Source organism: Oryzias latipes, chromosome 19, assembly GCF_002234675.1.
Source record: "Oryzias latipes chromosome 19, ASM223467v1".
Lineage (NCBI taxonomy): Eukaryota > Metazoa > Chordata > Actinopteri > Beloniformes > Adrianichthyidae > Oryzias > Oryzias latipes.
Genome location: NC_019877.2, coordinates 15096366 through 15122964, shown reverse-complemented (window position 1 = coordinate 15122964; position 26599 = coordinate 15096366). Strand labels below are relative to the sequence as shown.

The 26599-nt window shown below is 37.9% G+C and overlaps 1 long non-coding RNA gene across 1 annotated transcript in view; it reads left to right on the top strand.

The window, feature by feature from the left end:
- The window catches only part of LOC110017226, a 30370-nt gene extending 6899 nt beyond the window's left edge, over nt 1–23471 (top strand). Inside the window, exons 2-3 of the long non-coding RNA XR_002292551.2 lie at nt 17609–17699; nt 22788–23471. This is a non-coding gene — a long non-coding RNA (uncharacterized LOC110017226). The remainder of the gene's footprint in view (nt 1–17608; nt 17700–22787) is intronic.
- Nucleotides 23472–26599: the final 3128 nt, after the last annotated feature.

Sequence of the window (26599 nt, the reverse complement as noted above, 5' to 3'; positions counted from 1 at the left end):
CCACTGCAGGTCTGGTCAGGGTCACCAATGATCTGAAGTTACCTCACAGGTTATTCCAGAGGGTGAAAGAGCTTAGTTCCGTAAAGGAATTATGTGACAGAAAGGATTCTTTTTTAACGTTTTGGTTTCTTCTTCTGCAACTTTTTGGATGAAACCTCTGAAGTTTTGCCAAAACTTTATTTTTTCACATAACCTGAGCTGTATTGATTTTTCAAGCTCTGCAGCATTTTATGAAAAATGAGGTTCACATCTGGAGCTCATAGATTATTTCTCTGCCCATCCTGTGGCTAAAGAACTACGAACGAGACACAAGATTCAATAGTGACCTCATAAATAAAACCATTACTGCAATCAAAGTGAAGTATGAAATAGGTGGATTTTACTTTGAAGAAACATCAGGGCAGGAAGTTGTTCATTAGGAACATAAATGAATCTTAGGGATGGGAACCTTCTGCAGAGGCCAAAGAATCTTCACAGGATGGCAAATCAATCTGAATATCCGCTGGTGTCATCACACAGCTAATGGTTATGAAAGAGTGCAGTGAAAGAGACTTTCTTCCTGTTTCCTCTAGAGCTGAACTTCTTCACTTTTACCTACCCCTCTTTATAGAACGGAAATGAGATGACACAGAAAGGGAAAAAATATTCCCTAGCATCTGTGACCTTCACCTTTATCTGGTGATGGCAGTATTTATGGTTTTTGACCAATGACATCTTTGGTTTAAATCCTTGACATGATTTGACCTCACTGGACATCACTGATCTGCTGTGCAATTAATTATTTAAAATAAAATGACAACAGTTCCACTGTTCACTGATAAACAACTTTTGTGAAAGCAGACTTTTAAGAAAACCACTTAAATAGGATGTAAAACGAGAACTGAATCAGATACTATTTACTGCAGTATTTTCTTAAAAACTGCCTTGTTTAAAACTACTTTATAAAAAACTGAAAATGAAAATGTTGTAAGCTTCTTTTAACATGTGTGGGTGTATAATGTCAGACCAACTCAATAGACAAGCTTTGGTCTTTTCATTTTATTTAAAAATTGTCCACACATAGTTGTACTTCTTTTAATATATTTTTTTACTGTCTTTGTTTAAAGGCAGACTGCAAATTTGAGTTACAGTACAGACCAAAAGTTTGGACACACCCTCCCATTCATTTAAATGAGAATGTGTGTCCAAACATTTGGTCTGTACTGTATGTCCTTGAAAACTCTTTTTTTTTTTCTAATCTTGTTTCTGTGCACATTTGGATGAAAAACTAAATATGTCATGATTTTTTCTGTTCCTACGCTATGGAAGTATCAGGCATCCATTTTTTTCACGTCCTGAAAAAGACATGTATGTTAGTCTGAACATGTGACAGTCTGTTTACACACTAATAAACATGGAGTTAACATTGAATGCACTCTAAAAAACCCAAAACAAAATTTGAAAGTATAAAATAAAAAAATGTTTCCTGGCTAAGCATTCATGCTCTTCCTTACTTCTTCACATCATTTTCTGCTATACTCTGCTATTGGTACAAACTTAACTACACACCTGCCTTTGCCTTCTTTTCCAGTCTCGGTGTCTCAGAAACTCCCCATTCACCCACAGCCAATGGATTTATGTACCACACATGTAGTTTTGCACATTTAAGCTTTTCCGTTTTAGTGCAACATCCTCTAACATCCTCTATAACAAAAGACGTGTTAGATGTGTTATCTTCATCCACATACTTAAAAAGAATCACAGCTATGTCAGCATTGTAGAAATACTAACGTTTGTTTAGAAAAAAAAAAAAAAAAGATAAGCTTGGTGTGGTATTACCACCTTTGTTACAATTACATAGCAAGTCTAAGTCTCTAATTTTACCCCCCTTTAATAGAACAATTGTTCCGCTTCGATGTAAAAACTGAGCATCTGTGGCGTCCGTCTGTGGTCATTTTTAGCCTGATGAAACTTTTGTAATATACGTGTTTTATCTGATAGGGGCCAACAACAACTTTTAGTGAAAACAGACGAGTTTCAACTTGGAGCCTATCACCTTAGAACACCATTCCGGCAAAAAATTCAAATGTCGATTCCTGATCAAGTACTAATTTTGTCTTTAAAAGAGCAGATCACTCACAATGCTGCCTCTTATTTTCCACGTTTTTCTGACTCAATGAAACTTCAAAATTATTTTTTACTCTCTTTTTTTTTTTACTCTCGATTTTATATTTAAAAGTCCTTGAATGGTTATCAATAAAAATGTACATCTAGAAGTACCATAATGAAGTACCCATATTGATAAGCTCCTGCAAGTCCTCACTAATGAACCAAAGCCTTGTTTGAAAAGCAGCTTAACATGATCTTTAGCTCTCTGAATAGAACTGAATACAGTTCCAAGGTGTGAATATTCCAAAATGAAAGTTACTTTTGCAGTTTAAAAATGTGAATATGGGCTTTTTTGTTCTTTTTAATGATCCTGATGCTGCTTCCAACAGTACCTCTCCATTACAAATTGTCCCTCCTTTGGTGCTTCAGGTTAAAGCGTAATCACATTTCAGAGCAAAAACCTCATAGGGCATCGTTATTACTGTATGTCCCCTCTGAGAAAGAAGATGAGATTCATCGGTTGTCCGCCGTGGTGCCTATAAATCGCCTCTCTCCGGATCTGACTGGGGTCAAAGTTCAAGTGTTAAGAGACCACCACTGTCTCTTCTGGGATTGTTGGGTAATGGAATGGGAGATTCAGGTCAAACGGAAAGATTTAGATGCACTATCCTGCACCAGTTTACATTCAAAACACACTGCAGGTCTGATGCTTGAATTGGGTCCACCAGCAGCATCAATAATGACCATGAAAGGTCCATAAGGTGTCAAGAGAGCTATAAATCTAATCCTAAAACAGGGGGCATATGCTGGCCGTAATTTTGACTTGTCTGTTCGGTCTAAATTTATTCGGCTAAATTTCTTTATTAACCGGTGGCTCTGAAAATTGTCCCTTAGAGTATGAGTATATTGTTTCTATGAAAAATGTAGTTTGTAATTTTGAATAACAAACAGTATAGGGTGTACCCTTTCTTTGCCTTTAAATTGTTGGGTTGGCTCCAGCAAACACGTAATCCCAAAGGCAATAAAGGTTTAATCTTCAAATTTTTTGGATAACTACAATATGTTATAATTATATTATATATATTATCATCAGACAACTGCAGTTTTTGGATAAAGGTAATCAAATAACGATGACGAAGTGCATGGCTTAAAAATACCCTTATTACAAATGACTCTAAATTCAAAAACAATTTTATTTTCAAAGTAATTGCAATTTGAATAAACAAACTAATCTCTTTATATAATGTAGTTCTGAATTTGGTCTGCTGTGTGTTATAATGAGAATCAGATGAGTCCGCCATGGCTAGGAGTGTTGCTGATTTCAGACCATAAGAGGGTGAAAAGAACAAAGACTTTTGTCTTTGTTAGAGAAGACAATGTCTTGTTTAGCTTTTTTTTTAAAAGTGCTCGGCTACAACAGTGTGTCTATACAAAAATACCGGCTCAGTGTCTGAAACTGCTTCTACAGAATAAAAGGTATATTTCGCCGGGAAGTGAGCCCTTTTTGCTTTGTTTTAAAGATGGCAGATTGATGTCTCTCTTGGGGATATCCCATAAATATTAAGCAGACCCCAGCATTATTTTTATACAGCAAACTCACTGAATTGCACTGGGGTTGATATTAAGTCCTGGGTGTCTCAGACTGTTTAGCTGGCATCACCTGTCACCTGTCACTCTGTCACAATTCCTGAAGGAGCGCCACTCTCTGTTAACCTGCCAGTGTAAGGGCACGAAGGCGGACAAAGCTGGAATGACAGACATTGACAGGGCAGTGATCCCTTCTGCATGCCACAGGCATGGAACTGCCTCTCCATGTGTCAGCCTGACTGATGGAGTGGAGTCTTGTGAATGAGGTGGTATGATGCCGCTCTCAGATGGAAGACCGGCCTGTACGGTGGTTGTGTCTGAGATTTACGCGCACGCAAGTCACTGTAAGAACACATCCAGACTTAACACTGGGACAGGAATTAAAATGGGAACTTGGAATATGTTCTCTGTGCATTAAACAGCTGCAATTGGAGGATTGGTGCTAAAAATGACATTTTTAAACCTGTGAGATAGAGAGATCTTTATTTTGAAAATAAGGTATTTCTTTGAAAAAAATAAACAAAGAAAACTAATATTTTTAAGGGTTTTTGTTGGAAAATTCCATAAATTAAACAAAGGAAAACTATTATCTTGGTCTTTCTTTGAAAAACTCTATAAGATAAACAAAACTAATGTTTTTGTTTATCTTAAATGCGTCAGTTTAAAGGAAAAAATATATTAAAAAAAGGTTTTCCAGTCTAAAGATTTTAGACATAACTCATTTTTATTCCTTTGCATGTTTTGTTTTTTTAAAGATTCTTCTTTTAATTCAAAACATCTTCATACAATGCAGTCGAGTGTTTTTTTTTAATGTATTTTTATTTTCTAGTCCACACAATAAATTTCTGTTGAGTTTGTGGTGGCATTTCTATTTATAGTCCAGTGGCATTTAATTCCTCTAAAATATACTGCATGATTTGTTTGAAGAACATTTTCAGATTTTATTGACCATTTTATCTTCTCTGAACCGTAAGGATGCTTGATTGATCCACAATCAACCATTTGAAGAAAAGACAAGCAAACTGCTACAAAAACATGCCAACTTAAAAAGAAGAAAACTTACTTTTAATAATCATCTGGAATAAAACTATAATTCTAACATGAATAAGTTGACTTCTGTGGTTGGAGAATATTGATGTATCTTCACTATGTGTTGTTCTCAGCTCCCCCAGGCCTCACTAAACCCAATCAGGCTTGCAATGAGTAGCGTCATCACCGGATGAGCTATTTTCCCCACGAGACGTCCCCCGCTGTCTGATCTCTGTGGGTTCAGGAAGGGGAGCTCAACCCAATTCTGGAAGTCTTATGTTGTAGGAAGGCCATAAGGAAACTCCATTAGAACATCACCACCAATATTTATGCAAGGAAGTTCAAACGAAGTCCTTACATCCCAGTTTCCACCCTCAGTCTACCAAAAGCTGAACTTCAAAGCTCTGAAGACACATTTCTTCCTCTCATTGGCGTGTGATTCCTTCTTTCCACGGCCTTGTCTTTTGTTTTTTTTTCAACTTGTCTGCTGACTGGCTGACTCGTGAATCCGACTGGAACCTGGAGAGAGACCTCACAAAATGGATCTTAAAGATAAAGCTTCTGAAATAAAACTTTTCTTTTCAAAGTACTAACTGTATTAAAGATGACTTTGAAGTTCAATTAAATTCTCAATCTCATCTATACTTTATCAGGCGCACATTAATTTTGAAAGGCGCTCGCTGGAAGTAAAGGTCAAGAGATATGCATTAGGTCAAGTCTAGCTTGGACTTCGATGTGTGATTGGTTTTGATGGAGGCGGCTGAATCTGGGTCGTAGCCTTCGTACTTCCAGGAAACTAATTGGAGCTGACAGGGTTCCTCTGTAAAGCTAAAGAAACATATCAGGAGATTACAACGAACAGGCAGGCATTCGCAGATAAACATCTTGCCCCGGAATAGACAATTAGCCCATGTTTACTTCATAAAGCTTGATTTAAAAGATCAAAGACACCTGGGGCCCAGATCGTCGGCTCCAGTGGACGTGTCTCTGTCTCTCTCGCTCATTGTCATTCTCCCAAATGCCTGGTCTCCCTCCCTTTGTGCGTCGTCTGCTCCGTTTTGCTGCCAGTGACCTCAGGAGATCTCTGACCCATAGCCTCAGGCCACATGCCCCTGAATCAGCTGTTTCACACCACCAGTACTTTCCTTCTGTGTCGCATCTTTGAAGATTTATGGTGGGAGCCTGTGGTTGGTCATGGAAATGATCTGACATGGTTAAATGTGCTTCAAGAGAAATCCATCCCACGTGTAACTGGATCAAATGGAAAAATTGCAAGCACTTTAGGACTTTTTTATTTATTTATTTTGTACCATATTTGCTGTTTGCCTGGAAACGCAATCACAGAAAAAAAAAAAAATGTGTATAAACAAGCCCATGATGAGTTCTTTCCTCTCGGCAGGTAATATTTTGATTTATTAATAAAATACAACATTTTCTGCAGTATAGAGCACACCAGATCATAGGGCAGACCGTCAATGGTCTATTGTCAAATGTACTGTAGGTCTTATATAAGGCGAAACGAATTATAAGATGCATTAAGTGAGACAAGAGTCAGAGATGAGTCACAGTAAAAAGGCCGTTACAACACTAAAACAATTGTTACAGTCACTACGCTAACTACCAATCTTGTTAATAACACTTAAAAAAAAGAAGAGGTTTTAACCGTGTTAGCAAATTCCCACACCCAATCAAACATTTTGCAAGAGCGCCCTGTTCTTCTCAAAATCACGTTGACGTCAGTAAACACAGCCAGAATTAATCCATATGTGAAGCTTTGGATTTTAAGGAACACTGTCGTTTAATGAGCTTTATACTGTGGAAAATTTGGTTCTGAAAAATTGGTTACCAATAGAACCTATGTTGTCATATTTGTGACAATAATAATGAATACAGTTCAGAATCAACATTCTGTGATTGTTAACAGATATGTTCTTTTTTTTTTTTCCAAACTAAATCCTCTTCTTATTAATGCTCACTCTATGATAAAATGTCCCTTTAGAAATAGCAACACCTTTAGACTTGATCTCAATGAGGAGAATTTAAAAAAAATCATTTCTATACTTCACTGATGTACACTTCTCTTGGTACAGTACGCTACATGCAAATGAAAACAAAGTATTAATTATTAAAAAAAGTCAGTTGGTTAAAAAAAACAGTAGATATCTACAGCAGAAGCAAAGATCTTTTGACATTATAACACAAAACCTATTTTTATGCAGTTTCATAACTTTACAAAAATGCGTTCATTGATTCCCAAAAAATTGATTTTTAGGAAGGCGGAAATATTGTACTCGCATATTAAATCCAGACTTAAAGAAAGAGATATTATAGGTTAATTATAGGTTAAAGCAGAAATATCTGAGGTGTGACATTAAGTTGTGATGTCACAATATCAACACAAAAGACTTTTGTGTTGTTGTTCTTTTTTACACATGCTTGGAGTTCATATATTAAAATAAAATAAAATAAAACTTTGTGGAAAAAAAGACACTGGTGTGTGTGTGTGTGTGTGGGCTGAGACTTTCTACACAAAAGGCTCTTTGTCCATCAGAGGTTATCACTACAGGGGACCCCAGTGGTTTGACATGAGCAGGCAGAGGGAAAATTAGGGGTGCTGATGCTGAGTGGCTTATCTCCAGCCTCCGTGGTCTCAGAGGTCTGTAGGGATCTTAGAGTCCTCCTTTTTTTTTGCCTCATGCAAGCTTGCACAGGCCAACACAGGCTATTTCAACAATTCTTTTATCACATCTCATCACTAGAAATCTGACATTTACCATTAACTCGGTCTTTTCCTTGTTTATTTTTCATTCAATTTGTAAAAAAAAGATCTATTAGGAAGAAGTTCAGAGTTAGTAGACTGGGTCTTACCTTTTTTCTGTTAACTTTTAAGGTGATTGTTCATTTGCCATCAAACAACAGTTAAAGAGGAAATGAGTGAACAACACTAGCTGTTAAGTTCAAAGTGAAAGCGACGGAGTCTTCAGACATGCCGGCAGGTCTTGTACCTTTTCAGTGTTAGGTCTGAAAGGCAGAGCCACCACGGCTGTAAACCCAAAGGTTAGTCCTGCTGCTGCTTTCTGGCCTCTCTGATAAGTGGAAGGCTGCATTCAGTCTGGTGAGCAGCAGAGGAGGCTGTGATTGTATGTTAACGCCTGTTGTCTGCATCACCGCAGATTTATCAGACTGGAAGAAGCTGAGACTAGCATGTTTCCTTTTTAAAAGTTTATCTAAGTCACTTCGGGACTGCTAAATGTGTTTATTTGCTGTTTAATTCTGCATTTTAACAACTGAAGTGAGTTTTTTGCAGAACTGCTTACTTGAAGTTAGAGCAGGACATTCAGGAGGGAAAATCATGAAAAAGGTATGTCAGCTTGCATATAACATCTTTAAATAACACCAAACACAAAAGTACAACAGAGATTTAGGGCCAGTATACAAACAATTTTTTTTTTTCAATTATGAATTTAAAGTCCTAAATTTATGAGAAAAAAGTCATAAATCTGCAAGAAAAAACACAAAAGTTGTCTGTTTAAAAGGGCCGTGCTGGAAGATGAAAGATGTGGAGCAGTTTTTAAAGCTTTCTTTCCGGACAGGTTTCAAAAACAAAGAAATTCTGAACCCTTTGGCCACTCTTTCCGGGGTTTGGTGCCTGTAATGCAGAGTTTGCGGCTCAGTGACACGTTTGGGTGTAAAGGGCCGCCACTTTATCCTTATACTTTATTCGACTTTAATTTTTTTAAATCTAAATTTAGGACCTAAGATCTTGTAGATTTTATGACTTTAACTCTCGTAATTTTCGAGAATAAAGTTGTAAATTTACAACTTTAAATCTTGTAATTTTACTTTTTTTTTCTGGTGGTGTTTAGTACCTCAAGCATTTATTTTTTGCCTACCTTGACTTTTCCTTTTGGCAAAAGTATAAAAAAAATGTTTTTTTTTTAAAGTGCATCCTGAGGTGCAATTATTCACAACAGTTAAATGGTTAAGTAAAAGCTTAACATACCTTTTTTTCCACACTATAGACTTATGAGGCCCATTATCAATAAATCGACTATTTTTAAATTTTTTTCATAAGGCATACTATAATGCTACGTTTGGGAAATGTGCATTCAAATGACCACTTCCTTTGTAAAGTCTATGTAATCATGCATAAATGCGCATTTATGGGCTTCTGCGTTCAAATCTCTCAAGCTCATGCGTGGCTATGCAAGTTTTTAAGTCCGTTTTCGGGCTTAACAAACAAATCGCGTGGCCATTAATCGCCTGTCCGAGTTTAACCAGTTGAACTTTGATCAATCAGGGACTTGGATTTGGTAGCGATTATGGATGGTGTCCTTTTCAAAACATGAAAGTATCAACCATTTAAAAGATAATCATAAAGGAGAAATGTAATATTTGCAGTTTGTGCCTGGATGGAATTATGACACCAAGGCTGAATCCAAATTGCTTCCCCACCACTGAAGCTTCTGCCAACCTCTACATTTATACCTCCAAGTGGAGAGATGTGGAAAAAATAGTGTCTTCAAATTTGGACATTACTGCCGCTCAATTACATCATCAATAGTTGCTGTCATCTACGTTAACCCGAAGCTGCCAGCGCTCAGAAAATATATAACTTTGAAAAGTCGTGTAAAAAAAACCCTCAATACTTATATTTAAATTTAAACGTCCATGCTTCAGAGCACACACACATAGAGAAATGCATTGCTCCTCCGTGCCACAAGCGCGACGTGGATCACCTTCCTAAGTCGCTACAGCTCCTTCTTAAGCAAAACAAAAAACTTTTGAACGCTGCTACAGCTTCAGATGCCCCTACAAATGGAGCAATAGGGAGGAGCCAGAGGGGTAAGGAAGCAATTTGAATTCAGCCCAGGCCTTTCATATATTGGAATAGAGCAGTGAAAGAAAAAGCCTGGAGCAATATTCGCAATATTGGTATCGAAAAAAATGCACGTTTACCGTGTTCCTGAACGTGCATCAAATGCCTGGCGGGTACGCAGCTTTAGGTGCATTCAAAAAGACAAAAAGAGTCAGAGAGAGCCACATTAGCATATTCGCAAGTGCTTCTGAATTATTTTTTGCAAGCCTCCCCCCAGGAAAAAGAAAATGCCCCCCCTACAAACACACACACACTCGCCGCAGTGAGTATAAATAAACTCAAACTCAAACTTTATTTATTTATATAGCGCCTTTCATTTTGGTTAAAAACACAAAGCGCTTAACATAAAAACAGATAAAACAGTCATAAAAAGTGAAATAACACAAGTATCGATAAAAATTTTGTGAGTATACCTAAAATTTTATCTTTTAACATTAACACAAATCTAAAGTTTAGAGTAACATAAAAAACACACAGTCCGACACCACTACACATTAGCCACATTAGTGTAATAACACCCCACCTTTTTACAGCTCGTAAAACAAAAAAGACTGACATTGTGACAGGGCGCCGTGTACATCTCAAAATCGCTTCAACATCAACAAACGGAACCAGATTTAATCCATATGTAAAGCACTCTTGGATTATCAGGCGCACTTTTTTTAATTTTTTATTTAAGCTTTTAGGTGCACTTTATAGTGCAGAAAATATAGCATGATTAAAACAGTTGGAATGATGTTGCAGAATTAGAAGTTTCCTGTTAGAATTCTTTGATTCTTTCCCTTCAAACTAGTTTCTTCTGGTTTTGCACCAAATATGCAAAACCTAATGAAAGAGCGCAGTGACCAGGTTGTGGGCAAACAGGTAAACCCCATTGGGGTCAGAATAAGGTCAATGCTGAATCCGGAGCTGGGATCACTGCTGGAACTGTTACTTTATCGTTTTATTTTGTCATTTTCTGTTGCTCCAATTCTTAAAGTTATTGCAAGTTTAAACATTTCCAACAATTACAGCAGTCAAAAATGCACAGCAGTGGCTGTTTTTGCAGTTTCTTCACAGAAGCCATGAGGCTGCAGTTCAAATATCTGACAGTGATAAGGAACTTGACCCAGAGGACCCACTTTCCATAATGCTATGATCATGTGCAGCATGTTAGGCAGACTACATGATGGCCAATGGCATTAATCAGCCTAATAGCCGGTCGTTGCTGCCCAATTAGCCTGAACGTTACCTGGCCCGGATGACTCGGACCGCAGATTTGCCTCAAAAATAAATCCATGGAGAAATGCTCACCACGTGAATCGGATACAGTCAATTCTTCTGTTAATCCTCTGCAAGAATATGGCAGGAGGAAGGGGGAGCACAAACTGTATCTCTAATACTCAGGGAGCTTATCAAGGTTCGGCTCTTTGTACCTTGCTGTTACATATCAAGCCAGATGTATCAGTATTTTATAACTTTTTCATATTTTACTTAATTTTTATTTCATGAAAATGTATATTTTGGTGACTGTGCTTCCAGAATCCCTTGTGAAACCATGTCTCAAATCTTTGGTCTTTGTTTCCTCACGTTTGCCTGTCAGTGAATTTAATACAATTGGCTAATAATTCTCATTTCACTTCATTAACTTTGGCTTGGGGGTCTATTCAAGCTCAGGAGATGAATTACAAAACACACAAATGGGTGTGCAAGAGTTTGCACATGCACCATTTTTTTCTATTAACCCTGCACACACACACATTCTCTCTCCAAAGGAGCCTAAGGTGTAGCCTATTAGTGCATGGACACAAGACGTGTCAGATTATATCAGAAATCCACTCTACCAAGCAAGGCAAACTGCAGAAATACATTTTGGTGCAATTTTTTCCATTTTTAAGAAATTAGCAGCTTGATATAGGAAGGGATGACTACTTAAAGTGTGGAAGTCTTGGCTCCATACTGCTGCAATAACTCTTCTGCTGTCTTGTAACAGATGTTGTGAGACAGGGATTTGTCATTAACCCAGATGTTTGTCTAACAAACATTTTTGTGTTTGATTTTCTCTTTTTCTGTCCCCTTTGACCCCAGTCAGTCAAGGTAGACGATGGCTTTTACAGAGTTTTCCCAATCTTCCATTCAGAGGTTTTCCTGCCACCCTTTACCTGTTCAGTTTGGAGGATTTACCCTTAATAAGCGAACGAGTTCGCCTTTCAGGAAGGCAGACTCTGCAGTATTTGCTTCGGTCCCCCCCCCCCTAGGGCGGGTAGTTAATTAACTCACCTGTTCAGTGTCCTATTTAAGTCCAGGTGTGCAGCCGTTCATTCTCTTCCTTACTGCAGCGCTGCATTCGTCACCCCACCCTCCTCCCCGGCTTTCACCTGTAGGCTCCGTTTGGGGTTATTACCCAAAAGTTTTATGGAAAAAATTATCTCATGGAATTGTACGGAGCCTTATGCCAAACGAAAAGATTGTGAATGCCAACTAAGAATGTGAAAAATAAGTATGTGAAAATAAATATTTTACTGCATGAGTTTGTCTGACTGAAATGATTTTAAAGTCATTTGTTAATCATCTATATGCTGTTATTATAAAACTAAGACAATCTGGCCTCATTGGAATGATCCACACTGTATTATAGTGCAACATTCCACAATACTAAATCTTTATGTTGATGTTTTTGTCATGATCTCGACCTGGCAGACCCAAATGCTGGAACCCGGAAGGAGACTCAGGAAACCGTAACGTGATTATAATAGATTTAATTTACAGGAAGAGGTTTGATCTGTGAGCAAGATGGAAGTCTTGAGATCTTGAGTCGGAGCTGAGGCGTGGCTGGAGGGTGTTGACGGCAGCAACCGGATGACACGGCTTGAGCAGGATGCGAGGTGGAAGTGAGGAGCATGGATAGATGACGGCAACCAGGTGAGCACTTGTGGTGAGGTATTCCTGAAGGCGGGCAGACAAAAGAGGATTAAGCGAAGGGAAAACAGGCATGGACAGAACAAGAGTCGACCTGACTAAGCACCGTAGGAGTACAATGAACTGGCGTCGGATACTGGTTCTGGAACTCCTAAAGAGGCTGCAGGCTGATGAGGAGAGTGGCTTCAGCTGGTCGCGTCAGGAACCGAGTGAGAGGGGGGGGGGGACTGACAGAGGCACCATGACAGTTTTTTTCTTTTTGTGTAGCATTTTGTCACATTTTTTTTCTTTCTATTTCTGGATCAAAGAGCAGTTTATTTCTGGTCCTTGGTCTTCAGGAAAGCCCTTTGCACATTCTCTGTGTTAGGGTTAGGGCACAGGCTGTGCAGGTGACATGTAAGGACGCCCACTCTGACTACGCTCTGACTGTCTAATTTCAGAAATTCTAACAGTAAGGTTGCACACAGTTATCACATGAATAGCACTAACGGGCCCCTTGCGCAGTGCGCAGATTCGTATGACGTGATTGCGTTTAACCTTTACAGGTGTTCTCTACAACCTGTTGCCCACAGCATGCCTGTAGTAAAACATGTGCATGAACATTATTACGCTATGGGCTCTCAAAGGGGTCTACGCTCTTAAATTTTCATGGAGGCCTGTACAGGTTTTCCCATTTTTTTTTTTTGTCCGCAGGCCCCGTAAGAGCGGTTGTGACTAAGGCCTTACTTCTCATCCCCGGTCTTCTGGATAGTCCTTTGCTCTTTCCCTGAGACACACTAGGGTTCATTTGCAAAAGCACTAAGATATTTATTTGTTGAAATGAATCAGAATTTGTTTTGTTGGATGGGAGTTTGATTGAGCTTTCACGCTTTTTTCAAATAAGGTGACTTTGAGACAAAAAACAAAAAAATGCTGACCTGAGCTAGTGCAAAGTGAGTCTTAATTACACTTAAAAGAAAGAAAAAAGATATCTGTACTATAAGAAGAACAAATGAAAATTACAATTTTTAAATTTTTTATCCTTTAAGGATTTTTTTTTCTTAACTTTGAGTAAAAAGAGTTTGTTTATAAAATGTTTGGATCAAGAGCAGACTAAACTTTTTTTCCCATGCAGTTATTGCAACTGTTATTTTTAACTGCTGTATAGATTCCAAACCATTCATTTGCAAAAAGGTCAGGAATTTCAGTATCTAATCTCTGTCTTGCATCTATACTGAGTTGATTAAGTTTCAGCTCTTCTGGCTCTTCCGCTGCAAACCCCAGGAATCTGTGGCCGTCTGAGTGGACTCTGGTGCCTGAAACAAACACGCCGTCTCCTGAATTCTTGAGATGCTCTCCACTTGGGTTTTTACCATCGGACATGAAGTAGAAATTTAAAAACACAGTCATAAAATATGTTTCAACTTTGCTTTCAGTTCTAATTCATGTGAGCCGCCACTTCCTGCAATCTTCATTGTTGTTAAAGTTTTGTGAACAGTCAAATCCCCTTATTGTTCCCCATCTCAACCTACAAGTATAAACTTTACTGTAGTGTAAAACTGTAGATTTACAAAGCGAATTACTGATCAAACAGTTGCAGGAAACCAATAACCTGCTCTACAAAGCATTTAGCTTTACGGTTGGAAATTAGTTTTGCAGCCAACAGTCAAAAATTCATCATCCAAACACTTTCGGTTAGGCAATAAAGCCTCCAATACAATTTCAAAGGCTTTAATTTAGTTATGTTCTCACATGAAGATTAGGAAAGGAAACTTTCCCCTTTTACGAGCCTTTAAAGTGACACTGTAAAAGTTGTTTTTATTTACAGCACACTTTGTGTGGATATTAACTCCCTTCACTCAAACAGCATGCAGTTTTATTGCAATTTGTAAATATTAAAGTGCTTCTTCTTCATAGTCAAAGTGGGTTTTGATGTGCCAAACGCACCGTGGGCTTTTCAGCTGCCTCTCTTCTCCTCTTTAGCTGCTTTGAAGATGAGAGTAGTGAGGAGTTCTGGCCTCTTTTTAGAACGCCAAGGCGTACCAAGCCTGCATGATTTGTCTGCATGACCATGTAATGTTGTGAGTGTGCATGTGAGTTAGTGCCACCACTTCTAGGAATCTGAAGAAGAAAAAAAACGTCCTTCAAATTTAAAAAAGAAATACACAATTTCATATTTTCAAAGAGGGAGAACATTGAAGAAGATGCGTCCTTCAGGTTTAGCTATCTTTTTGAGTTATGAAAATAAACAATATATGTGTAACGCAACAAAGGCAGCAACACGTGTTCAAGCAGCTACTATGTAAATGCTTAAATCTAAGTTTTGAGCTTCCAAGTTCAAAACTCTCGCATTCATGTGTAGCTAAGCATCTTTCTTTGACCTTTTCTGGCTCTAAATACAAAATGTGCATTGAAAGTTAAACCAGGTCAAACTTTAACCATTTAGGGACTCTGATTTGGTAGTAACGTATGGATGGCGTGCCATTTAATTTTTTTTCTTCTTGGAAATGTATGTGTATATTGTGTACATATGTGTGTATATTGACTCCATAGTTTGTTTTTGTTTTTTTTACATATTGCTCTCTGTACCTGTACTGCTGCTGCAACAAGGAAATGTCCCCATCGTGGGACTAATAAAGGAATATCTTAATTCACAGAAGTGTCAACTGTTTGAAAACTGACCATGGAAGAGAAATTAATAAATGCGGTTTGTGCAATTTTATTACACCAAGTCTTTTATATATGGGAATAGAGTTGTGAAAGAAAAAGCATGGAGGAAGATTCATGAGATTTGCACCACTTTGATATTTTGCACCAAGCCTCTTCCAACTGTAGGTGGCAGACATGTGCTAGTAAATGGTAGAGAAAAAGCCCCTCCCAACTTGTCCAGTGTGAACACCATGGGCTATAGTTCAAAAAATCAGGTTCTGGAAGGTCCGTCACGGGCAATAAAGCCTCCTGTACAACTGGACCACTGGGAACGATTTTTCAATAAATCACAAATATGACTGTAGTGAGTCTTTAAACCCTTGTGCTATCCTAGGCACTTTAACATTGGGAGTTGGGTCATCTAGACCCACTAGAATGTGCGCTAAACCTTTTTTCTTCAATGATTTGTAAAATTCACTGGTTTCCATGGATTACATGAAATCCTCTTCACCTTTATCCACCTTTGTCATGGTAGGGAGAACGCATCAATGTAAGGATCGGGTCATCTGGACCCCATAGGATAGCACAAGGGTTAAACCCTTTTGGCCTTTGATACAGTGCTTCAAATGACTGGAGACTGGGTTTGGCTTTTAAAGTAAACCTTTTTTAAAACAGATGGCTGTCAAACCCCTCCAGTGCACCGTGCTTGAACTCCACAACCTCACATTTGAACTCAGAGCTGATGACCCTTACGCCTTCACACACTTTCAGTCCAGGACCAACTGCTCTCCGTACATGTATGCACTCCATCAACCTGTTCGGATTTAACCCCTTTGACTCTCCACCTGTTTTTTGTCTGGCTGCACCCACCCAGACTTCAGTCAACAACCTGCTGCAAACATTCTGCACTCCAAGCATATTTAACCTTTGTATATCAATTATCCCTGGGTCAGAAAAGGACTCAGACTCAGTCATGCACTACTTTGTAAATTACTAAGTATTGACAAAGGCTAATCTTAGAATAAACAGAAAGGAAAATGGCATTTAAACCACAAAGTACCTTCAAAAAGCTGGAAAGCAACATGTTTTTACTGTTATCAACACATTTCTTCATTTTTTAAAAAGTTGAAATGCTAATGGCACTTTTGCATGAGAGGCCTTTTTCCCTTTGTTTACAGCTGGCCACGTGGAATGTGGCAGAATGTTGTCATGGTGGTTTGTTGTTTAGAGCAGCCGGCTCTGCGGTTTGTCTGACTTAACCACATGTTATGTCTAAAAACCTTTTAGATCAGTGGTGAAAAGAAAAAAAACAAGGAAAAAAGAAACACGTTTCTCTCATTTTCTTTTGAAACAAACCAGATTTGATCACTCCTGTGTATGCGTCTACCAAGGGAAGACAGTTCGTCCCATTTTGTATAACCTTTTTGAATGAAAAGAGCTAAATGGCTTATCTAAGAGCTATAATCAAATCAAAATAGCATTAGAAAGATTTTTATACAGCAGGGCTGTTTAAAATGGAAGCGTATTGCATACACAAAAATCTGATGGTCTTCATTCAAATGTTTTCGTGTATTCGGAAAAAAAAAAAAAACTAGTGTTCTTTGCTTTATTTTTATTTTTTTGTTTACATCGTTTTTTCCCTGTGTTTTTTGTGCCAATTATTTTTTTTAAGACCCACAAAAGCAAAGAACTCTAAACAGGCTGGGCGCTAACCTCATCTGCTCATGAAAACCTTGAGATGACCTGCAATTAAAAGTTGAAAAGCCACAATGTGTCCATTTCATAGACATGATCCATCTGTTTTTTACTTAAGTGATGCAAATTATGCAAAATACCACATTGCATTCTGGGTCAGTTCTTTATGTTTTGTGGAGTAGCAAATTATGTTATCTAAAGTTGTAAAGCAACCTCAACTCCAATTGAAGGGTTGAAATATGAAGTACTTTTGCTTTAAATCATGGGCTGATCAATACATTCACAATGTCACAGCTGTCCACTTAAATTTAAAAATTGTAATGTCTCCAGTCTCCCACAAAGAGTGCTGTTTTTCATGTGTGGCTGAAATGTTTGTGTTGCTGCAGATGTCATTTTCATGATTCATTGAAGTTGTAGAAATTATGTAAAGTGGCTGGTGAATGCAGGATTCTGCAATTCTGAAAAATCTTTAAACTAGCTGCTAAAAAGAAACCCTACAAGATTTTGAGGTAAATTTTGTACATAAAAGAAAGCTCTTTGTTCACTTTTTTTTACAGATAAACACATTTAAAAGAAATAAAGCAGTTAAAATGGACTTCAAGAGGTGCCCATTGAAGTCAAATGTGTCTGACCAGCAGCTTTTGATTTGAACATTTTAATAAAAAGGGATCTGTGTTTCTGCTTCTCAGTGGTACTTTCATTGACTTGTCTTACTGATCCAAACGCTGTTTTAAAATGCAAAACATTTGGATAAATATTGAAATGGAAATCATGATATTTTTTTTTGTGTTAATTTTTCTATAGAGGCATCAAAGAAAGCACTGTGATGGACTGGCGAAGGTGTACCCCGCCCCTTGACAGTAGCTGGGATAGGTTCCAGAAGCCCCATGACCTCGTAAGGGATTAAGCCGGTTTGGAAAACATAAAGATGGATGGACGGATTTCTAAGGAAATGGTTTGAGTAGTATGGCTTTATGCATCCTTTTAACATTAGGCATATGTAGATGAATGTTTTTATACCTTCCTACAGGTTTTTACTTTTGACTTTCTTTAAAAACTTTACTTTGATGTTTTGATTTAATTGACCATACACCCTTTTTCATTTTTAGTATTGTTGAAATCTAAAATCTGTTACTGGTTCAAACACCCCCTTTGGCGTTGTTTCTTTTTAAATCTATTTTGGGTAGATGTAAAATGTGAAGAAATGTGGTGGAAAAAACACCACAGACATCTATTGCTCACTCATTGCTTTTAGTCTACTTTCTTCACGTTTAACAGGGCGTTACGGATTGTATAGGATGCTTTAGATAAAAAAGAAAAGTGAAAGGAAGCTCCCTTCTAGAGGCGGAGGTCCCTAAAAGGATACGCACATAAACTAATGTGAGGGAGAAACCCCTTTTGCTATGTCTCAATCACATTTATAAAGGCATTCTTTCAAACTCACATATATTAACCTCTTTCTCTTTCCGTCCTACCTCACATCAACAGAACGTATACCTCTGTTTTTTTGTACAAAAAAAAACAGCCTTCCCCCAATTAAAATGCAGAAAATAAGGGGGTGGATTAGTGAAAAAAAGAGGATGGAAAAAAAACAAAAACACCACAGAAGAAGTGAGGATGAGAGGAAGAAGAAGTGTTTGAAACGGGAACAAAGGTGAAGTATGGGAAGGATGAAAAAAGGGCAACAGAGATTAGAATAAAAATAGAAAATGTTTGATTCCTCCCTAGAGAGCAGGCTGACTGTTGAGTTTAGGCGTTGGTGGTGTGAAAATGTAGCGGCATGTGTTTCTGTCTGAGTTCTTTTGTCTCTGTTGGTGGCTGAGAATTTATTTGAGAAAACGTGAAATGCGTCCCCATCATCAAAATGCTGCTCAAACAGGTTTGAATGACAAAGATTGTATAAATCAGAGCACATTTCCAATGGGTTAATGTCTTAATTTCATGCTGTCAGCACATAAAATTTACCCCCAGATTCCTCCCTATAGTACATGATTAGAAGTGATGCTTAGCCAAGGATGCTTGTTCTCAAGCCAAACTGCTTTGTGAGGCCTTGTGAAAAGCTTTCTGAAAAAAGCCGCCAGTCCAGTGGATTTAAGGTAGTGAGTTTTGGGGGTCAGCACGGTCACCCCGGGGATAAATGCTCCCCATTGTCTGGTCTAAGGAGATGCTCTCAGTAGGGAGTCTATAAAACCCCAGTAGCAACACTAACACCCAGAACTCTGAGGCTCCCTGGGGGAACACCCTGGGACCCCTAGTCTGGGACTAATTCACAGTCCATGGGGGGAGAGACGAACAGCTGGTGGGGGACTCCTGCGTTAGTCTGATCTGTTCATCATCCACCTGGAAATGACGTCATTGTTGCCTTCATTTGTGTTTGCGATAATCAAATTTTAAAAATGATGCAAAGGTTGAAATAGATTAAATTTTTTTTAATAACATGTTCTTATACATCAACTGTTTTATTGTATATGTGAGCTTTTGTTTTATGTGCACTAGTGTGCATGTTTAGGAAACAGAGGGGGCAGGGTCTCATGGGATCTTTTGTGGAATTCCTCTCCTTGCCCCTTCCCACATCCATGAGATGGGCAAACATGAAATCAAAGTGGAAAAGCTCCACAAAGGGATGGAAGAAGGATGACAAGTCCCTGGATGGGTGTGTAAGAAGGAAGGGTTGGGGTGGGGGTAGTAGGGGTGACTTGTTCCTACACCCATGGCCCCAAAAGCACCAGGTCCCACAGTTCCATGAAAAGAGCCCTTATGAAGACCTGGCTGTTCCGCCTGCATTGGATTAAAAGCGCAAACCCACAGACTGCCAACACAATATTGCAGTGTTCTATTTATCTACACCAAACGCACTTCTTCTAATGTGGTTTTGACTTGCTGCTTTTTTTCTTAAAATTATGTTTGATACCATCATAAACTTAAATGATGCGGTCATGTGAAAAGGACACTTTACATATAAATAATTAAGTCAGCACAAGGATGGTCCTCTTTACCTAATAGTGTGATTACCACATTATCATCTCTCTGTTTGTATCTTTAACCTTACTTATCTCACACAAAACCTAAAAATAGATAAAAAGAGTTGTTGCATGTTGGCCCTAAATTCACTATTTCCAAAACTGACAGCTTTTCTTTAATAATTGTGACTCCACTGTCTTCCTATCTTCACCAGTTCAACATTCCTACAGTCTTCTCTGAACATATGTTCATTTTCTCCTTCTTTGACTAACAGTAGTACAATTTCCACTGGAAACCTGTAGGTCAAAAAAGCTGGTAGCGGGTGTTGTTAATCTGAGCCATGACCAATCTGATAGGGAAATTGTTTTATGCTACATTCACATTGAGCTGGGAAAGGTGCGTTCGAGCATCCGCTTCCACTGAAGTCTGTGTAAACGTGTGCAAATGTCTGTTTTGGGCTTCCCCATTGAAACTCTCACGCTCATCTATCGCTATGAAGGTTTTTAAGTCCATTTTTGGGCTCTACGTACAAATGCCTGACAACTGAATGCGCAATAAAAGTCAAACCAGTTGAACTTTGAACCAATTAAGGACACAGACTTAGTAGTGACAGGCCTTTGTGAACACCATATGCTAAAAGTCTGTTTAAGAACCCACATTTAGTGCCATTAATGTCTCATATGTACTGTACATAGAATTGGTGATTTCATTATTTGATCCAGCTTTGATTTGACATCAAAAGCACTTCCTGACATTACCCTCTACATTGACCCAGAGTTGGGACTGGCACAGGAAAGCATTCCCTTGTACTGTTGTTGCATTCTGGTCTTGATATTCAAGCTCATTTTCAGAAATTTGTACCTGTAACAAGATGGCAATTATCCCAACAGCTGATGGAGAACTCAAGACCTCCACCTTTGGCTGTTTAAAGTTGTATTTCTCCGTCCTTGTGATTTCAGGCTGATGGGTGTAGTTATTTACAAAGTAGTCCACTTTCATAAAGTGCAATGAGAAACCACTTGGCAAGTCAGCTCTCAATTCGGAAAAAAAGAAAATCAGCAGACTTTTCTGACTTGAATCCGCCCTTACTCTGGCTCATAAATAGGGGTTTGCTGAGAGCACACTATTAGATGCTACAATAGAATACATAAATAACTACTAAATTTGTTGTTTTAATCTTCCTGCTGGGGTCTATTTTGCTTACATTCTACTGCAACCAACAGCAGTAATGCCTTCCAGTCAGCTTCTCTTTCTTTTTATTTTGTAGCCATGTGTTTAGCCTACTCTTCAGAGCTCTTTTTTGTGTTGTTTAAAGTATCATTTTGTTTCCTCCTTTAGGCTTAAACTGCTAGTGAAACCAGCAGTAAACAGCAACCAAAATGTCCTTCTTTTACTTACTTTTATTTTCTCCCACAATTTCCACATAGTTGACATGTCTGTTCTGGTAACTGTGTAATAACAGATGCAGAAAGTCGTGCACTAAGGGAGAGTGTCTTGGATAGTTTATCAATTATACAGTAAAATGTGCATCACCTTACCAAAAAGCCTTTTGTGGTTTATGCCTATAGGACATTGTTCCTCAGTGTGGGGCAGTTAAAAAATTAGAAATGTCATATTCATTTAGGATGGCTCTACATCATGTTCACCACAGGATGTGTGTTTTTAGATTAGTGTCAGGTTGTACGTTCACTCACATACACGCACACAATCATTACAACCAGGTCTTTGTTCTTTTTTTCAAAGGCAACAACCGGTTAGCTACTAATGTGCTAGTGTGCTTGTCACTTGATTTGGGGAGATTGAAATCACCTGCAACTAAAAATTTGTTCCAAAAACAACAGCACTTGGCTGGAGTGTAACTGTATTTTGCATATTTTGAATTGGGTAACAACTCCTGTGCCTCTGCGGCTGCACCAATGTTTGCATTCAGGATTCAAGGGTGCAACTCTTCAAACCTTTGTGGATATGCAGCTTCCTTTTTCAGCAGAATTTCGCCCTATCTCTACAGCTAATAGAACATATTCTGTCATCTGTGACTGGAAGGAAAAAGTGAAATCTCTTTTTGTCCAAGGAAAACGGTCTGTTTAGACATCAATGTGTGTCTTTATCCTCGAAAAAGACGATGCATTCTAAAAGACCCTCTCTGATCATCTTCTGATCTATTGTGATAGCGTGGTCTTTTAATAATAATTATACCAATTTTAGCCAAAATCACAAAAATCTCAGCAGAGCAACGATAATTCATTAGAAATTTCCCTCTGAGTTGTGAGCAGGTAAGCCTGCACCCTTTCCCATCATCTCTTTGTTTACAATCTCTCCCACTAGCTTAGACCTCCTCAAAACACTAAACAAACAGTAGCGGTGCAACAAAATTGGCCAGCAATATTTTAGCTAAACGAAAACAACGACGTACATGGATCTATTTGTCTTCAGGTAGAAGCACCGGAATGGAGCTTGTTGCCCGCTGATTGTAGCTTCTTCGTCACATCTGCACACTTATTCAAACTGCATTTTTTTGTCTGCTCCGAATTCACAACAATTTAGATAAAGATATACTCAGAAGTGCAATTTTAAGCTTAATTTTCTTTGTGTACGTTATCATCACTAGAAAAAATGCAATAACACACAAAACACCAACAACACAATTTTCATCTTGTAGCTGCGTTTTTCTTCAAGTTTCAGGTTGCTTTTGTTAATTTTTCAAAATAAACTGAATTGTTGCAAAAGTTGACAGTTGACTTAAGAGAAAGCTTAAAAAATACAACATTTGATAAATCTTGAAATTTTAACTAAATTTGCTCTAAACGAAGAACATTTCTTTGTCCTTTAATTGTTTAAAAAATTGCTTATGCGGATTGCACCTTTAACCTTTTATGTCTCAGCAGGCTTTCATTAGTTTGGACTACTAACTTCTCATAAAGTTAAAATTATTATTTTTTTTATTAAAAAGAAGTTTTCAGTGCAAATGTTGCTTTTCCGTTCAGTGGATAATTTTCCTAAAATACTTTCTTTTTGATTACAGGATTTGTAGCAGTTTTGATTTTGCTTTTCGCCACTGGCTGGACACAGAAGACTGCAAAAGCATTTGCCAAAAGGATATCTTTCTTACAGAATAACATTGCATTCTTTTAACAAGTGCACATTAATAGATTTCTTTTCAAATTACTTTGAGCAAACATCTGTTAGTCTGCATGCATGCAGTCCCATTTGCACATTTGCAGAATCTGTGTGCATTTTCCTAAAGAATAACAGAGTGTTTCTCTGTGTGTTTAAGCACATATGCGCATGTTTACACATAAGTGTGCTTTTGAGAGACTTTTTCCTGCAAGTGCTGTGATGTCAGCTATGTCTGGCGACAGTGTGATTAATGTCTGAATGTTTTCCAGCTATTTAGCCCTGAAAAAGCTCCTCTGGGCACTCCTCACATTTTCAGGGTAAACAGGAAGAAACAAGTTTAACGATAACAGATGATGAAGACAGAAGATGGTCAAGATGGTCTTTACTTCCCTTATCAGATCTCAGCGCAATCAATCTGAGTATTTTATTCCACAGATTGGAGCATGTCTTTGCAGGAAACATAAAAGGGTGAAAAAATTCTTATGTTTTTTGTTAGTCAACTTGGATTTTAATGCAGAAAGATGAAACATTTTAAGCTTTTTTGTGCAATCAATTTTGATAGTCTACAGTTATAGAAACCTCAACTTTAGTGTCTACAAAATTAATAAATGATTACATTGATATGATTTAATTTATTGATTTATTTCAAGGATTGTAGTCAAAGCAATAAAGAATTAACACAGATTTATCACACTCATTGCAGAAATGATGAAATGCATAGATTAAAAGAACAGAAACTAAAACAAACAAAAAGACACTTAATGCTTAATTAAAAACAGTTATCATTAACAAAGTAGAGCTTGATTTATCGCTTGAAAAGAGGTTGGTAAGAAACGAGTTTATATAATCCCACCCTTACCAAGTCAATTCATTTTATAGTTTTACTTAGTTTTTGTAATCTGATTCCGATCAGATGGATTATTTTCAAGTAACAAAATCCAGTGCCTTGTGATGATTGATAAACCACATCAGATCAATCGGAGAAGGATGTTTTCAGCACAAGTATCCAGCTTCTGAAAAGAAAGGATTCATTTTGACACACTCAGTACTTGTTGGGGCTCCTATTTTTTTATGAAATACTGGATCAATGCACTGTGGCATGGAGGCATTTAGCCTGAGGCACTACCACTTGACTCCATCAACAGTTCAGTCTTGTGATGCAATCCCAAAATCTTCACTCAATAATCCCGTCAAAGCTTGGGCTATCCCTTTCCTGTTGCTAGTGCAATTTTTCCAACAACTAAATTTGCTGGGAATATATTTGGAAACAGCAGTCTACGAAAAACCAGCTTGTTTAGCAAATATTTTTTGTGCTTTGAATGAAGAGTGAATGATTATTTTCTAGACACTTTTTCGGCCTACTGACCTGACCTGAGACCCTTTAAAATCACCGTAAACCTTTGCTGGGGTTTTGAGTCAACAGGCTGATGAGAGGATGAGAGGAACTCCATCAGTTTCCAGTTTTGAAAATTTTCCCAATATGTTAATTTTATGAGATTTCTAAAGTTTGGGGTTTCAACTATCTGTTAACCATATGCACGTTGTAAAGTTAATGTTTTGAATTAATTGCCAACATATATTTATCTTTTTTATGATATTTAACATTTTTTGAGTTGCAAGTAAATGATGAGTCTTCCTTGAACAGCAGAGTTAGTTATGGTATACCACAGAGGACAGTGTTTGGCCCATTTACTTTTAATCTACATGTTCTTCTATTAAACATTAATAAAAATCATGCATAATGCCTAACTGTTGTGGTCATGATACATATTTACCCAACTGATGTCCCACAGTTAACAAAATTTCAAAAATGTCTGACGGAGGTAATAAAGATTTTGGTGAATTATAATTTTCTAATTAGTCTATGTAATTGTCACTGCAAAGCTAAACTACTGCTGCATGTAAAGCGCAAACTATAATAAAAAAATATCCAATTTGCAGAATTGGATCTATAGAAGCTGTTTTAAGATTTTTTTAAACCAACACAACAGTTAGTGTTCACTGTAAAGACCCAGTCCAATGAAAATCATGTTTTTTGTAATTTTAAAATGTTCTTCTAGCATTGTTCTCAAGATGGAGGACATACACGAAAGAATTTAGGATTAGTATTTCTTTATTCAAATCTTGATGGATCAAGAGCAGATAAAACCCAGTGGATTGAAAAAGCTCATATTTGTGTTGCAGCAACTGAAACGCTCCGCTCCGCTCCATTCAGATCCATCCACTTGATCCATTAAGATCTTTATTTTCTTTGTCATAGCTGGCATTCCGCTCAAAACTGTACAGCTGGATAGTTCTAATTATGCTCTCCATTTGTGTTGCTCCTCTAATGTTAGCTTGGGTTTGTGAGGAGCTGTAAGCTAGAGGGAGAAGGTGTAAACAAAGGCATGATGGGATGTCAGCCTACTTCGACGCCAACAATCCAACTCGGAGGCAAATGTTTAATGAGCTCCTTCTGCTCTGCAGAAAATATGTCTTTAAAACAACACAGGCTTTTTGATATTGGCTAAAAACTGCATAATCATAAAGAAAAAAATCCCACTGATAATCCTTTTACAATAGAAAAAACTTTAGTTGGAGTAGTATTTTCATTGTCTTTTTTAGCTTGATTGTTTTCAGTCAAAAAACAGACCTTCCACTGTTTTTTTGTTGATTAAGTCTGGTTCTTCTGCAGATTTTTTCCCAGTCTTCCATTTAGAAAGATTTCTTTCTTAAGATTCACCCAATTCAAAAGAATTAAGAATTTCATCAACGGTTTTAAAAAAAAATAAACTGAGATAATGGGTGGCTAAAAGATGTTAATGGTACGAGGAAGAAAAAAGGCAATCACATGGAAAACAACAGAAGATTTGTATGCTAGTAACACCCCTGATACTTGGCCTGTACAGGTACCCAGCAGCTCGGATAGGATGTCTGAATTGTTTAACAACATCCCTTTTCCAATGCCAGGAATACTGAGCATTTATTAATGAAGTCTCTTGACCGAAATCGGTCTGTTTGGCTGGAAAATACTTTCTTTCTCTTTTGTCATTAACGCCCTTACAGAACATTCCTGTCATCATTCTTTTTTTTTTCCATCTTCTCCACCCTCTTGTTCTGATTTTCCTCCTCACGGCTTTGACACTAATTTTCTGCCAGCTGGGAAAAAAAGGCTCATTAAAAGGCTCATTGACGTGACTAAAAAAATGTTAACGTGTGGGTGTGTGAAAGCCACAGTTATGACAAAGGGAACTTGCTGTCAAGGTGGCAGTAAGTGGGACAGAGCCGGAAAGAGTTGGTGCTGATGGTCCATATAGGGAGGCGTTTGTTCCACCAATTGCCAAGAAGCAGCTTTCGGCTCCTCTAATGCAGTCTGGAGTTAATTAGCAGGGCTATTATTCAGCCTTGTTCACATACACAGATCGACAAACAGCAGCTGTAATGTAACCACACTGACATAGACTAGGGTCTAATATGTGAGATTTGTCCTCCAGAATCTTTGAATTGCACAGATTAAAGACTAAATCGAGAGCATTGCCAGGGCGCTGTTCTATTGACTAAATGAAGGCTTTTATCGTGAGAACATTTGATGTCTTTCTACATGTGTGAATGGCTAAGTGGATCCAAATCGGTACAGAATTGACAGAGATGTCATTTTTGAAGACAGTCCCTGTTTTGTCTTTCTTTTCATCCATTCTTTTCTTCCCGGCTCAGATGCCACATTAGCAACTGTCCTGA